Raw genomic sequence first — 16,654 nt, 5'->3', positions numbered from 1 at the left:
CTAGAGCAGCTTATACAGCATCCTTCCCATATCCCTGACCGCCTTGGAGAGAGCTCTGACATACTTGACCCCTTCCTTACAACTAATCCTTCTGCTTACGCTGTTAATCTTTCCTCTCCATTGGGCTCCTCTGATTACGATCTTATTACCTTAACCTGTCTTATCACTCCGGTACAGCCTGAGGACCCTCCAAAGAAATGTCGTCTGTGGCACTTTGGAGCTGCAGATCCAGAGGCCCTCAGACAGTACTTCTTTGATTTTACCTGGAATGATTATTGCTTCCATGACTGGGAGCCATCTGAGTGTGCCTTGCACATTATGGAGGTTATTCTCTTGGGCATGGAAACATACATTCCTTGCTCATATCCTTTGACTAATGCAAGAAAGCCTTGGTTTAATCATGCTTATTCTAATGCTGTCCGCAACAGAGAAAGGGCCTATAAAAGGTACCAGAGCCAACCCATCCCTGAATCACATCTTTTTTATGTTTCTGCCCAGAATCGTGATAAATTTGTTCTTTGCTCTGCTAAAAATAATTTCATCTGTACTAAATGCTCTCAACTCTCCGACTCGAATTCTTCTTGCTCCTTCTGGCACCTTGCCAAAAACTTTTCTAAAAACTTTACCTCATCATCCTTCCCTCCTCTTTTCTACTCTGATGGTTCTGAAATATTTCTTCTACTGATAAAGCAGATCTCTTCGATCAGACTTTCTCCTCCAGTTCCACCTTAGATGATTCCGGTGCTGTTCCTCCATCACTTCCCCCCTCACACTTCCTCATGGCTGACATTAAAATTTCTTCAGCTGATGTATTTTCTGCCATCACTGGCCTCAGTACTAACAAGGCATATGGGCCTGATGGGGTCCCTCCTGTTGTCCTCAAGAACTGTGTTTCTGTGCATATACCCTGTCTAGGTAAACTCTTTCGCCTTTGTCTGTCAACTTGAACCTTTCCTTCTTGCTGGAAGTTTGCTCTCATTCAGCCAGTCCCAAAGAAGGGTGACCATTCCCAACCCTCTTAATATCGCCCAATTGCTATAACATCCTGTGTCTCAAAAGTTTTCGAGTCTATTCTTGACAAAAAAAATCCTAAAGCATCTTTCCTATCACAACCTTCTTTCTGATCGTCAGTATGGGTTTCGTCAGGGACGCTCCACTGGCGATCTTCTCGTCTACCATTCAAACTCCTGGTCATCATGCTTCTTTCGGGACTTTGTTGAAAGCTTTGCCATTGCACTTGATATCTCAAAAGCTTTCGATCGAGTCGGCATAAATCTTTAATTTGCAAACTACCCTCTTACGGTTTCTATCCTTCTATCTGTGCCTTCATCTACAGCTTCCTTTCTGGTCGTTCTATAGCTGCTGTTGTAGACAGCCATCGTTCTTCTCCTAGGTCTATCAACAACTGTGTTCCTCAGGGCTCTGTCCTATCACCGACTCTCTTCCTTTAATTCATCAATGATCTTCTGAGCCGTGCAGCTAACCCTATCCACTCGTGCAGTGATGATTCCACCCTTCACCTTTTCATTCAGTTCCCGCAACGTCCATCCCAGCAGTTACATCAACAAACAGGAGATGAGGCAATGGTACACCTAATGTCTGACTTGGCTCGTATCTCTGACTGGGGTAAAGATAATCTTGTTTTTAATGCATCAAGACCCAGTTTTTACACCTATCAACCCGACAGAATCTTCCACGGGAGTACCTACTATTGTTTAATAATATGCAGGCCAAGCCTGCATCATCCTTGACCATGCTTGGGATTTATCTTGGAAAGATCATATTACATCACTTGTAAAATCAACTTCCAAGAGATTGGTGTGCTAAGCTGACTTCGTTCCTTCTTTACCCCTGCAGTTTTATTTGCCCCTGTGCAGACTACAACTTTTATGTGTGGGGAGGCTCCCCGCATACAGCTCTTCTCAATAGGGTGGAGTCAAAGGCTTTTGATCTCGTTAACTCTCCTCTTCTTACTGGCTCCCTTCAATCTCTGTCTCTTCGCCGCACTCTTGCCTCTTTATCTCTTTTCTATCGCTACTTCCATGGTCACTGCTCCTCTGAACTGTCTGCTTGCATTCCTTCACCTCTGCGACGGGTGCATAGCACATGTCTAGCAACAAACTCTCATCTCTTTTCTGTCCAACTCTCTAATGCAAGAGTTATCCGTTACTCCCAGTCCTTCATTTATGCAACGGATCAACTCTGGAACTGTCTCCCTCTGTCTGTATTTCCTACTTCCTATGATCTCCAGTCTTTCAAATGCAGTGTGTCCAGGCATCTCGAAATGAACAGATGTTTAGTTTGGCTCTCTTTTGATTTTTTTTTCTTGGAAGGAGCAGTTTGCGGGATCCTAGTCTTTGGTTCCTTCTTACTCACATTAAATAAAAAATATATATATGTGTATATATATATATATATATATATATATATATATATATATATATATATATATATATATATATATACAGTATATATATATATATATATATATATATATATATATATATATATATATATATATATATATATATATATATATATATATATATATATATATATATATATATATATATATATATATATATATATATATATATATATATATATATATATATGTGTATGGCAACCAGACGCTGCCGTTATATTGACCCAGCTGATATCAACAGCTTATTTAATGACTTGCTCTCCCAAAGCGGCTTGAACGAAGCCTGTGATTGGTTGAGGAAAAACAGCTAATGATATGGGTGAGGTTATAAAGCTCTCACGCACCTATTTGCGGTGTAAAGAAATGCGTTACGATGTGGCTATGATCACCCTACCAATGTTTTGATTGTGGGCTGGAACTAAACTCGTTAGCATCTCGTTAGTCTAATCTCTTACGGACTGCTTATTGCCTCATCGATCTCATAGCTACGAGGTGTTTCGATTATTTGGGCCCAAGTGCATAGTTTTGTCAAGGAGAGAGAGAAAAAAAACGAGAATAATGGAACAAGTAAAACACAAAAACAGACTTGTACAATTAGTACTATTGCGCTAACTTTGCTCCAGACAGAACAGAACCTATTTGAGTTAAAGGATCGAATTTTTTAAATTGCTCTCTGACCCTTACCTTTGGCATATTTTTCCCCAAACTGAATAGATTCACCTACTCCTATCCCGTAATACATCCACCAAGTTTGGTCAAACTCGGATAGAATGTTTAAGGCGATCTTGCCCTTCGCCTGTGACAAATTACCTATTTTCCCCTCCGAACTCCGATGTTTTTCAGTCAATAAGCGTGCAGTTCCATCTCATAGTTTTCCATAGACGGACAGACAAATAGACAGGAAAGATCGACAAACAAATCGGACCAAACCCATAATGCACTAGCCCTTTTGCACGCCGGTGTAACAGTGTTATTGGATTTCCTTATATTATTTCAATTTGATTTTGACTATTACCAAGATCTTTTCTACCAAAAAGTCGTTCACACACAAAAAAAAAGATAAGATTTATATCTATGGACTGCACGAGGGTCATTATTGTAAACAGTCATCGCCATCACAACCTTCCTTTCCAGCGTGACCCTCAGGAGTCGGCCAGTAATATAAAATAGCTTTTTGTGATTATTTCGTATAATTCCTTTCCAAGTCATGTTTTGCTGAATATTAAAAGAAATAATCCAGTTACTCGTATGTGTCAGCTAACCTGTACAAAAGCGGCGAGGCCCCCGAGCAAGCGTTGTACTCACCTGTGCGAAGAGCGGGAAGCCAGGAAGACAGGAAAGTCAGTGTCGCCTAGGCAGACGCGGGAGAGGGGTGTGTGCTCGATTGCTTCCAAGAGTTTCAAAGAAACCTTCGTATTATGATGCTTTGTATACCAGTGTGTTGCCTGAACTAACTCTCGAATGCATGATGGTGATTTTTGGAAGCACCCACGTCAGTAACTACCAACCTTTGGAGGAACTTGCCAACTAATTCATCCCTACACACGCAGGTAAATGTTTATTGACGAAATACTGCGAAGTTCCATCGAGCCGCACTCTCCTTGGCATAGGAGACTTCGTCCCACCCTTTCCATTGTTACTTGTTTTTAACATTACACTTCAGTATTCTCATGCATGTTATTTACATATATGACATGGTTTGCGTCGGCACAATCACAGAAGTTTAAAATAAACTATAAAAAGGCTCAAGAAGGAGTAAAACCTAACTTTTTTGTGTGTGCTTTGTTGATGATAATGAATGGTTTTTGTTTAATCTGTTCATTATGAAAGTGTTATAGTAGTTCATTTCAGGTATGTACAACAGTAAGCTGATTGTGGGTCTAGTAGGTCCTCTATCAGTTTGTGATGTTGATCTGAATTATGTTTTCATGTGTTACATTTTCCATACTATAAATTACCGCAGGATAAATCTCCTAGGTATACAACTTGCAGCTGGTGCATTATCTGGCTTATTAATCGAGTCTCCTCTTGTCCGGAATGCAAAGTCAGCAAGTGCCTTAGTAGTAGTAGTAGTAACAGTTAATAGAGGTAGTAGTAGCTGTAGTAGTAGTTGTTGTTGTTGTACAAGGAGGAGGAGGAGGAGAAGAAGGAAACTGAGCTGAAGGACAAGGTTTTAAGTAGTAGCAGCGGCAGTTGCTGTTGTTGTCGCTGTTGTTGTCGTTATTGTTATTGTTATTCTTGTTTTGAGCGTCATGGAGACAGTGGACGAGCCAAGCATCTATACACCCAAACACCCATATCGTGTTGGTGTGGTGGTATGGTGGTGTGGTAGTGTGGTGGTGTGGTAGTGTTATGGTGTGATGGTGTGACGGTGTGGTGGTGTGGTGTGGTTGTGTGGTGGTGTGGTGGCGTGGTGGTGTGGTGGTGTGGTGGCGTGGTGGTGTGGTGGTGTAATAGTGTTGTGGTGTGGTAGTGTTGTGGTGTGGTAGTGTTGTGGTGTGGTAGTGTGGTGGTGTGGTAGTGTGGTGGTGTGGTGGTATGGCAGTGTTGTGGTGTGGCAGTGTTGAGGTGTGGTAGTGTGGTGGTGTGGTAATGTGGTGTGATGGTGTGGTTGTGTGGTGGCGTGGTCATATGGTGGGATGGCGTGGTAATGTGGTGTGGCGGTGTGGTACTGTGGTGGTATGTTAGTGTTGTGGTGTGGTTGTGTGCTGGTGAGGTAATGTTGTAGTGTGGAAGTGTTCTGGTGTAGTTCTGTGGTGTGGTAGTGTGGTGGTGTGGTAATGTAGTGTGGTGGTGTGGTAGTGGGGTCACCTGATGTATTGATGTGTTGTTGTGGTAGAGTGCTGCTGTGATGTTGTGTTGGTGTGGTAATGTGGTTGATCTGATAGATGGTGTGGTAGTGCGACGGCGTATTAGTGTGGTGCCGTGTTGGTGTTCCAGAGAGTGTAGGTATTGGAGGAGCAGTTTTTTTTTTTTTTTTTTTATGCAAGGGTGAAGGAGCTAAAGACCAGGGGCCTGCAAACTGCTCCCTTCAAGAAAAAAACAAAAGCAAGACAACGGAGAGGGAAATTCAAGATCCATTCACTTCGAAGTGCCTTGACACATTGCGTTTGAAAGACTGGAGATCGTAGGCAGTAGGAAAAACAGACAGAGGGAGACAGTTCCAGAGTTGACCTGTTGCATACATGAAGGACTGGGAGTAGCGGTTACCTCTTGCATTAGAGAGTTGGACAGAAAAGGGATGAGAGTTTGTTGCTAGACGGGTGCTACGTGCCCGCCGTGGTGGCGGAGGTATGCAAGCAGACAGTTTAAAGGAGCATTGACCATTGAAGTAGCGACAGAAAATAGATAAAGATGCAACAGTGCAGCGAGGAGACAGAGGTTGAAGGGAGCCAGTAAGAGAAGGAGAGTTACTGAGACGAAAAGCTTTTGACTCCACTGCTTGTTGAGCTGTAAGAGTGTTGTAAAGATACTGGTATGCAATCACAAAAACGTTGTTAGTAAAGGCTGTGATAATGGCAGGCCGTGGAAGAAACTGTTAAAAAGGCATGGCGAAAGGACTGTGAGTTACCTTTGGATATAATCAAAACTTGGGGCTTTCGTTTCCGTTGAGTGCCTGGACTCGACAGCCTGGGAGGAAGTTGGCCAGCCATTTTTATCGGTATATTTTTCACTTGCATAAAAGATTTTTGTTGATTAATGTATTTTTTGGCACCTTATAAAAACATATTTAAGTCTGTTGTTGAAAACATTTTTTTAATGGGGGCTGTGTCTTGTTACAGTTGTCTAGGATGACCTGAATGAGCATGACTAGGTGTGTGGTGGATGCTTTGGTAGAAATTCATGTCGGGAAAATGAGAGAGAGAGAAGGGGGGGGGGGTAGGATATAAGTGACGATGTTTATTACGATTTATCTTTCTACGATTTTGCATGATGCACAAAACACTGATACAGACCTATACATTAACAGACTTTTGGAAGGCTTTCCTGACTTAAACAGGACTAATGATTGCGCTCCCACATATCATGGAATTGACTGTGAGTCCAGGAAAAGTTGAAAATTTTGGTAAGGGTATATACGGTTACGAGGTTCTGGTGGTTTAATGTAGAGGCTGGAAATCTGGTCTGGTTTTGCTGCCTTAGAGTTTTTTTTTTTTTTTATCATTTGTTGAACTGGCTATGCGGTGAATGGACAGCGCGTTGTGTTTCTTTATGTATTTTTTTTCTGTTTACTTTTTTTCCTTTTTTGTGATGCTCTGTTTTTGCAGGTTCGCGATTACGTGGCGTAATGATGCCCAGTGGTATAAAAGGCTATTTGCTTATTCCTTCATGCTGGGGATGATTCCATTGTGATTTTGCAAACTGCATGGATTGCTGGTAGTGGGTTTTTGGACTTAAGGATATTTTTATATTTTTCGATAAATTGCTGCTATTTATTTTTTCATTTAAGTTGACCACTATATTATTGCAATTGCCATGTGTTCGCATATTCGTACGTTCATTAACGGTGTCGGCAATGATGTGCAAGGATTCTAGTTCTGCTCGGGCCGACTGAGGTATTGCCTTTAATAACTAAATTATTTGGTGGCAGATGGGGGCACTCACCATCCACTTACTCTATGGAGTGCTGCTCTTGGGTGCCTGCCCTTTCTTTAGTTTGGTGAAAGAGGAGTCAAACCTCGCAGTGTCTGGTAACATTCATTTCCTTGCATTTTTCAGTAATCTAGAACATGTAGTTCAAGAATCCATCAGGTGCAATGAATAATTAAGCTTGGCATTTTCAAAACTCAGGATGGCCGCCAAGATGGCCGACAAACCACATTATTGGCTCTAACTTTTGAACTGAACAACTTAGAACCATTATTTTGGTGTCTAGGGAAGGATTTGGGTGGCCAGGGAATCCATTTCTGATGTTCAGATATTTGCACAACTACATAAACCGAGAGAAATGCATAAATTAAATCTTAATAGAAAAATTATCATTGTGTCAAATAGATTTGCCTATGGCTCAGTAGCAGAGTACAAAATACAAAGAATAAGGCAAGAACTACATCCATCCATCCATCCATCATCCAATCCTACATTGCCCCATGAGAAGCGTTGGAGCCTGGGGCTAGGCAGTTGGTCCTGACATTTAAGATGAGAGTGACCAGCCTCACTCATCCCTGAGTGGCATTACGTGAGCAATAAACCCCAACCATCCCTTGGATATAAACCTTCACCGGCTCCATCCGATTGGAGCACAATAATTACCCACTAAACCACCAGGCGTCAAAATTTGGTTATATGGCTACCACCCAGCGTAGTAAATGGTTTCCTGGTGTACAGGAAACCATTTGGCTTGTCACTCAGTGTAGAGTCACCCACAGGCAGAAGGAAGAGGAAAGAATGAAGGAATGAAAGTCAGAAGAGGGAGTGTAAAGTCACCCGTAGGCAGAAGGACGAGGAAAGAATGAAGGAAAGACAGAAGATGGAAGGAATGAAGGATGGAGGAGAGGACAGGGCAGACACCCGATAGCAGCACTACATTGAGTGAGTGGATGGTGAGTGCCCCCACCTACCACACTACAAACAGTAATAAATGGTGGCAAAGTGAAATTTATGGAATATCATTATGGCTACCTTCATATACATTGAATAAAAATGATTAAAAATATAATTAATACCGTATAACATTTCATTGTTCTCGCTCGCTTCGCTCGCTCGAACACCAAATTTAGTCACAGTTTGGCCCCCGATACATGTACCTGAGTAAAAGATTTATCGCATAAGTAAGAAATGGGGGCAGAGGTCGGGACAAAAACTCTGTAGTACAGCAGCGAACTTTTTTTGGATATCTCAGCCAATTTTGAAGTTACAAGAAAGATAGACATCAATTTGGAAATAGCATAAAAATCCTCAATTATTTTCATTTCATAAACAACTCGTAATTCCCAATAGTTTTTCCGTAAATCGAGGAAAAGATTTTTTTGTAAGGCATATTAGCGTAACAGCCGGCTGCGCAAATAGTAACGGTCTAAGTTTTTTTTTTTTTTATGCGAGGAAGAAGGAACCAAAGGCCCTGAGCCCGCAAACAGTTCCCTCCAAGAGAAAAACAAAATACAATAGAGAGACAAATTCAAGATCCGATCATTTTGAGATGCCTGGACACACTGCGTTTGAAAGACTGGAGATCATAGGCAGCAGGAAATACAGACAGAGGGAGACAGTTCCAGAGTTGACCTGTTGCATAAATGAAAGACTGGGAGTAACGGTTAACTCTTGCATTAGAGAGTTGGACAAAAAAGGAATGAGAGTTTGCTGCCAGACGGGTGCTACGCGCCCGTCGTAGAGGTGGAGGAATGCAAGCAGACAGTTCAGAGGAGCAGTGACCATTAAAGTAGCGATAGAAAAGAGATAAAGATGCAACAGTGTGGCGAAGAGACAGAGGTTGAAGGGAGTCAGTAAGAGGAGGAGAGTTAATGAGACGAAAAGCCTTTGACTCCACCCTATTGAGAAGAGCTGTATGTGGGGAGCCTCCCCACACATGAGAGTTGTACTCCACACAGGGGCGGATAAAACCCCTGTATAGAGTCAACAATTGTGCAGGGGTAAAGAAAGAGCAGAGTCGGCTTAGCACACCCAATCTCTTGGAAGCAGAGTTTACAAGAGATGTAATATGATCTTTCCAAGATAAGTCCCGAGAAAATGAAACCCCAAGCATGTTCAAGGATGATGCAGGATTAAGCTGAATATTATTAAACATTAGTGGGTATACCTGTGGAAGATTTTGTCGGGTTGATAGGTGTAAGAACTGAGTCTTAGATGCATTAAAAACAACCATATTCTTTTTACCCCAGTCAGAGATACTAGCCAAGTCAGACATTAGGTGTGCCATAGCCTCATCCCTTGTTTGTTGAAGTAACTGTTGAGATGGGCATTGCGTGAGTAGCGCAGCAGTATTTTCCGACAATTGCCGAGAGCAACAACGTTTTGCCTTTTCAAAACAAATTATTTCTACTGTTTGGCCCCAGACCTAAAATTAATACAAGAGGAGTATTGGTTTTAGGAAGTGTGAGGGAATATTATTGGTGTAATCTAATAAGTTCTTTATAGTATTTTCAGGTCAGGAAATCAGAAGATGATGAGCCACATGAGACAATATTCAGCACTGCCTGACTTGCCCGCTTGCTTGCTCGAACACGTTCCACACTTTTAGTGTGGGCACCTATAACAAGTTTATATGACTATGATTCCACTTCATAAATATCAACAATCTGTACTGAAGATGACTTTCTCAGACCCTTTCCTGTGTACCACCTGTTTGTGTGGCCCATGAGGAGCATCTAAAATGAAGCTTAATAGAAAAACTGGCATTGAGCTGGGTGGATTAACTTCACTGCTGAGTTCAGATTGTATAAGAATAAGGGACAAGGCACAAACTGAAATAATTTGTAATAAACAATGAGAATTATGCAAGATGAAATAACTACTAGTACAGCTACATTCTACATTGAATGATTCTACTTTAGAACTTCAGAAATCTTCTCTAAATATGATTCCTTAATCAAATTGCCACCTGCAGACCACTGACCTCTTCTTCATCTTCATTAGTGGGATTGGTAATTGTGAGCTTGTTCAGGCATGATGATCCATCCCCACAAGCACAAAATATTGTACATGGTACCTTGCGACCCATGCACCCACAGTTCTCCCTTCTGCAAGATGATTCTGAGTCACAACCGCAGTGAATTAGCTTCAGCACATAATCAGGTGCCAGTCAAAAACCTCCTGCTAGAGTCATTGGAGAGAGTGACTTGTTGATGTCATTGACTTCACGCCACATTCCCTTGGATCAAGTGGAGGGAGTTCTGAGTTCGGTGCAGCCTATCATTGTGTGACTTGGAAGTGTGCTCGTTTTGCATTTTGCATGAATACCTCTGTGGTTGGCACCAGTGAAGAGGGTTTTGGTGCACAGGAAGATTTAGCTATTCTTTGTGCCCACAGCCACCAACAGCACTCACTCATGGTTGTGCCTAATCCACCATATGCAGCAGCCATGAACTTGGTTGCCTCCTTTTCCACATCATCCCAAGGGGCATTGATCATACCAAGGGAGTCCAGGACAAATCATTTTCTGAATGTGGCAATAGCATTTGACTTGCAATTGCCATAACTAGCTGCTACCATATCACAGCCTCTGATGGTGTGTATTGCCAGAACTTGCAGGGTGAGGGTAGACCGCTTCCTGACTGTTGCAGGAATGTCAGCACAAACCCTACCTTGGAGAGATGGTTGCATCATCAGGGGAGCTGAGGAACCAGACTTATGGTAATGGTAACAGGGTAGTGCAAACACATCCGAACCATCTAAGATCACGCAGACACGAGCCTCCTCAGTTTCGCAGCTCCAGAGGGCATGCTTGACGAGTCATCCTCCTCATGATTCGAGTACAGCTGAAGCTCCGCCTTCTTTCTCCCTCTGTGGACCATAGTTGGCACTGTCTCTACTCCTGACACAAATAGGAAGTGGTCAGCTGTCTTGTTGCTAAGGTATTCTAGGTCATTCATTATGAGTTCCCATATAAGGGGGTTCAGAAGTACCTTTTTGGTTGCACATTTCAGGACAGCATCCCTTGGTGGCAGGGAAGTATGTATGCTCAGCTTGTGAATTCGAGTAGGAGTCGCCTTGCCTGCCTGAGCTGTTCTTGTACTGCTTTTAGTAAAGTAGTCATAGTACCTGTCCAATACCAGGCAAATGTTGGCATTGTCAAGGTGGTGTGCAACCCATATCTTGAATGAATTGACAAAGGTGAGGTTAGTACCGTTTGTGGGCCAATAAATTTCTCCCAAATTATACTGTTATGAAGGGAGATTTGACAGTTAGGTAGTCTCGTACCTTGGAAACGTTTCTCGTACCGTAAGTTCCGGCATCAGTATGAGTCAGAGTTGCCAGTTAGTCTGCTGTTTGTGAGCGTAGTTATTTCATAAGTTAAACATTCATAAATTTTTATGCTCTTTTTCTCAATAATGTTTTATTTAAGTGATTGCTTGTTAAATTATTTAGTTTAAGTTCGTATGGTAAATGATTTAGAGTGTTATGTAATGAGACAATTCTAGCATGTTTTGATGTCTCGTAGTTGGTAACTGTTGTTAGAGGCAAGTACAAGACTAGCACGCCCGAGAATGTTTGAGAAGTACGCCTTTCTAGAACAATGCAGGTTTATATAAGGATGGATAAGAGACTAGAACGAGTTTAGTCAAGTGTCAGGTCAGTTTGGTGTAGAGCAGTGTCAGTGCAGTGTCAGTGACGATTGTATATTTTTGGTACTTGTGTAAACAGTGGCAAACAGTGACGGGTTATTGAAGATTGTATATCATTGGTACTTGAGAAAACAGTGAAGTGTCAAGCATTAAGTGTAATAACTTTGAAGTGTTGTTAAGCATTAAGTGTAATAGCAGTTAGTACAGTGTGTATAGCTCCAGTGCTTGTGAGAACAGTGGAGTTGGGAGGCATTAAGTGGAATTTGGAAAATAAAGACAGTGAACTTTAAGGAGCCAGTGTTTATTTTCGCCTCAGCTGATCTTGTGTACTGCACACCTGAAGGCTGACCATAAGAAGAACAAGTCACTGGGCAACGTCCTTCCTGTACTGTATTATTGCTGTTGGAGCCTGTGGCAGTGTGGGGACTGGGACGTAACAATACTAATTTTGGTGGCCATATGAGCTGCCTTCTTTGAATTTGAAAATATGGGGTGATCAAAGGGTTATCTGAACAATAAAAACGGATTTTTTGACCCTCAAACCCTACCCTAGACACCAAAATAATGGTATTGTACTTTGTGGTTTGTTTCAAAAGTTAAAGTCAATAACGTGATTTGGCGGCCATCTTGAAGTTTGAAAATGCCAAGAGGAGGTCATTACACCAGATGGATTCTTTAACAATATGGTCTAGAGTACTGAAAAATGCAAAGAATGATTATTAGCAGACACTGCGAAATTTTGATAAAAAATGGGCCTGTGCCACCGGAATACCTCTTTCTTTCATTCCTTCCTCTCCTGTCTTTCTTTCCTTCATTCTTTCCTCTTCCTTCTGTCTGTGGGTGACTCTACACTGAGTGACAAGCCAAACTGTTGCCTGTACACCAGGAAATCATTTGCCATGCTGGATGGTAACCATATCATCAAATTATGACGCCTGGTGGTTTAGTGGGTATCTAAGGCGCTCCAATTGGATTGCGCCAGTGCAGGTTTATATCCAAGGGGTGGTTGGGGTCTATTGTTCATATAATGCCACTCCGGGATGAGTGAGGCTGGTTACTCTCATTTTAAACGTCAGAACCAACTTGCCTAACCCGGGCTCCTACGCTCCTCATTGGGAAACACTGGATTAGATGATGAATGAATGAATGATTTTTTGAAGGAGGATTTAGGATTGGAATATTTGGATTTACAGTTAGAGATATGAAAGTTGTTGCTTCTGTTATAATTTACACAGATTTCGTCCTAGGCTCGCGATGCTTGTGCCTTTAGCGTAAGATTCGAATTTATGCAGTGGGGGGAATTTACAGTAGGTGCTGAGGGGTAGTTCTTTCATATGCTTTTTTTTTTTTTTTATGTGTCCAACTCAAGGCATAGGCTTTACAGCCTGCTCCCAAGGCCCAGTAGTCATCCTACATACCATACACCTCTACAGAGTACATGTCCCCACTTCGGCGCTAACACCCACCATCCATATTGAATACATGCTAGGGCTGTCTCATACAGAACTGGTGTTCTGGTATTAGCGGGGGTATTTTTACGACATGTCGGCGAGTCTTCCGGTAGATCACTAAAGTCTGATTTTATGAAATTTAAATCCTTAAACTGTTCCCTGCCCCAGCCGGGAATACGTACCTATTCCAACACTCTGGCTTTCACATGTATTGCTTTTCCCATAGACCCCTTCCGTATCTGTATTTCGCTACCGTGGGGAAAGTGTTAATTGTAGTCTTCAGATCTCTCCGAAGAAAAGTTCTGGCCCTGCAATTCACTTGTTTTTAATTTATATAGATGCTGGTGGACATACAGATACAGGCTGGAATAGGTGGGAGTAGATTAGGTTATTAGACCAGGTTAGTGTAAGTTTGGTTCAGATAGGTCATGCCATGTCATTGTTGGTCAAGGTTGATTGCGTTCGTTTACATCAAGTTAGGGCTAAATTAGGCTTGGTCAGGCTTGGTAAGGCTGGGCCACGATACGTTGGAGAATATGTTGTTAAAATGTACAAGATAAGGTCAGATTATGTTGCCAGCTGAGACAATGTTGTGCGTGGTGAGTCAGGACCCAGTCTCATGTGGACCGCCATCCAGCAATTAGTGTCATGAGAGCACAAGACAGTGGATCAAAAAGAAGCTGGGTACGCACTGAGTCGCTGAGGATTGTGCCTACTCCAACCTCACACCATGAGAGAGAGAGAGAGAGAGAGAGAGAGAGAGAGAGAGAGAGAGAGAGAGAGAGAATGTTCAAAGATTTAGTCTCTCGTGTTTAAGGTACCTGGGATTATGTACACCGTTGAGTGACTCCAGTACAGTTGTGTAGATTTGTTTATGGTTCTGGCAACGGATATTATATACTAGCTTTAGGATAATCCTTTCAAAATAAACAGATTGTTAATCATCTGTATGGACTCCTTTACTTTTGCTAGGCCTTTTTTTTTTTTTCATTTATATCTGCCACCACAAATTGACTATGCTCTGGAAAGTGAATTTCTCTCTCTCTCTCTCTCTCTCTCTCTCTCTCTCTCTCTCTCTCTCACACACATACACACACACACACACACACACACACACACACACACACACACACACACACACACACACACACAACCGCTCGCTGGCTCAGTGGTAACGTTCTCGCTCGCCATCTGGTGGACGGGAGTTCGCGCCTCGCTCAGGTTGCGAAAGTTTCACTAACGAAGTGGGTGGTTACTGTCCCCCTTGAGCAAGGGGACGGGTGTATGCTTGTGTGAAGATCACAGCCTTGCCCTTAGATCGGATTATATGAGCTCTCAGCTCCCTTCCGGGAGGGTAAAAGCTGACGATCACTACCATCAAGTGATCATGACCGACCCGGTGAATTACACACACACACACACACACACACACACACACACACACACACACTCACACATGCTCACAGGCAGAGCACTGGAAAGATTCCAGACTTTTCCTGCAACCGTCCACTTCAGCAGTAAGGGGAAAATTATCGTATAAATTATCGTAAATTATATAGCAAACCTCAGTCGTGAACACTCTCACAATTTCAGTAATATATATATATATATATATATATATATATATATATATATATATATATATATATATATATATATATATATATATATATATATATATATATATATATATATATATATATATGCAAACTAACCACAGGAGAAATGAAAGGAGCGACAGTGAGTACTTTCGTATATTACATCTTCAGACAGAGTGAGACAGAAACGTAAAAGGTAGAGGTCTTTTATACACACCCGCAGCAGGTAGTGGCACACAGAACAAAGGATGACCTGAATTATTACCTGCGGCTTAACTTATGGTCACCTGCAGCAGGGAGTGTAACACAACAAAGGATGACCTGAATCTAAAAATGCACTTGACAAAGGAGGAGGGAGTAGGAGGGGAAGAAAGGGGAGTGGGAGGGAGGGGGAAGGGGGAGGGTAGGAGAGGAAGGGGGAGGGTAGGAGGGGAAGGGGGAAGGGGAGAGGGGGGAGGGAGGAGAGGATAAAGACTGCTGCTTAACTTAAGTAGAGGATTAATGCTAGGTGTGTCCCACACAGGTGTGACTACACCACCAGATGACAGGGAACAATCACTTGTTAGTCTGGGGGATACTGCTTTAAAATTAATTTTCTAATACACTGTTTCTTGGTGTCCGAAATTTTAAATTTGCTGTTTGTTTCTTCTCTGGTTTTGGCAATGGATCTTGTCAGGGTAAGCTTCTCGTAATCTCCAAATGGCTGTTCGTCCACGTTGATGAGTCGATCCGGCAGAAGAGACTTAGGTATTACTTGCCCCTCTAGACACTTCTTAAGGAACTGCAACCTCTGCTTTGCTCCTTTCCTCCCCTCCTACTCCCTCCTCCTTTGTCACGTGCATTTTTAGATTCACGTCATCCTTTGTTGTGTTCCACTCCCTGCTGCAGGTGACCATAAGTTAAGCCGCAGGTAATAATTCAGGTCATCCATTGTTCTGTGTGCCACTACCTGCTGCGGGTGTGTATAAAAGACCTCTACCCTTTACGTTTCTGTCTCACTCTGTCTGAAGATGTAATATACGAAAGTACTCACTGTCGCTCCTTTCATTTCTCCTGTGGTTAGTTTGCATGCTTATCTTCACGATATAAGTCTCTGCATATATATATATATATATATATATATATATATATATATATATATATATATATATATATATATATATATATATATATATATATACACCTTGCACTTTGCCAGGTGGCAGATAGGGGATGACCTTGTGGATATACGAGGTACCGTCTTGAAAGGGCTTCACCGAATATACTGAATAAGGTGGCACAAAACTTACATCTCACCTGAAACAATGTGGCAGGGAGGTGAGATTATTTGCCACAATCCTACCAACCTAACATGAATTCTACTGCAATTGGTTTGATGAGTGTTCCTGTTGGATCATCACCTATTAAACGTCCAACTGCACTGCCTTCTGCGCTTACGGGCAGTGTGCCACTGAAATTGAATGGGCAGTGTGTCAGCAAACTAGAGACTGGGGTGTTAAACAAAGTAAAATCCATGAAGATCTATACATACGGTGTAAGAAGCCATTGCAGACTTGGTAATTCAGTGACTGAACTGGAAAACTTTAGTTGAGATATTGTACGTTTGAGTGAAAGCCACAGAAAAGAATAAAAGTAATTCAGCTCGAAAACAGCAACCACCTATTTTTCTACAGAGGAAGGCAAAAAGAAAGAGTCAGTGGTTTAGGATTTCTAATTAACAGAAATCCTGCAGACAACATTGTTAAAGTCAGCAATGTATCTGACAGAGCAGCATTGGTGGTAATCAGACTGTGCAAAAAATACACCCTGGAAGTAATACAAGTATACGTACCGACTTTGCAAAGCTCAGTTTAAGTAATAGGAACATTCTTTGACGACATCTCCCATATTATGGATAAAGAGAGGACCACATTATACTATACTCATGGAAGATATCAA

At 42.0% G+C, this 16,654-nt stretch overlaps 1 protein-coding gene across 1 annotated transcript in view; it reads left to right on the top strand.

Moving 5' to 3' along the window:
• Positions 1 to 3,831: 3,831 nt before the first annotated feature.
• LOC145417171 (uncharacterized) overlaps positions 3,832 to 16,654 on the top strand; it is a 223,224-nt gene continuing 210,401 nt past the window's right edge. Inside the window, exon 1 of the mRNA XM_080285948.1 lies at positions 3,832 to 3,975. The gene's annotated coding sequence lies outside the window, so the exon portion shown is untranslated. The remainder of the gene's footprint in view (positions 3,976 to 16,654) is intronic.

This window comes from Coenobita brevimanus, chromosome 109, assembly GCF_032717465.1.
Source record: "Coenobita brevimanus isolate Jiangsu-jjx chromosome 109, ASM3271746v2, whole genome shotgun sequence".
Classification (NCBI taxonomy): Eukaryota; Metazoa; Arthropoda; class Malacostraca; order Decapoda; family Coenobitidae; genus Coenobita; species Coenobita brevimanus.
The sequence above is the reverse complement of the archived record's forward strand: the minus strand, read 5'-3'. Positions and strand labels throughout refer to the sequence as shown.